This window comes from Crocuta crocuta, unplaced genomic scaffold (genome assembly GCF_008692635.1).
Source record: "Crocuta crocuta isolate KB4526 unplaced genomic scaffold, BGI_CrCroc_1.0 scaffold978, whole genome shotgun sequence".
Taxonomy (NCBI): domain Eukaryota; kingdom Metazoa; phylum Chordata; class Mammalia; order Carnivora; family Hyaenidae; genus Crocuta; species Crocuta crocuta.
In genome coordinates this window covers 811,891-812,223 of record NW_027530876.1, presented here as the reverse complement: position 1 = coordinate 812,223, position 333 = coordinate 811,891, and positions in this window count along the sequence as shown.

The following is a 333-nucleotide window of genomic DNA, read 5'->3' as shown; positions in this document are numbered from 1 at the left end:
ATCTGGTCACTCGACTCTATCAGCGCCTGAGTAGTCTCTTACTTGTTTGAATTTATCTGTGATATTGTTAATCAAAAACATCAGGAAGCACAAATTAACCCATACATGTATGAGAAACTAATATTTGACAAGAAAGCCAAGAATACTCCATGGAGAACAGTCTCTTCAAAAAATGGCGCTGGGAGTAGGATATTTACATGTGAAAAATGGGGCAAAAAATGAAACTAGAATCCTAGTTTCCTTTCACAAAAATTAGCTTGAAATAAAATTAAGACTTAAATATAAGACCAGAAACCACTGTGCTAAAAGAAAAGAAACCTCCTTGAAATGGGT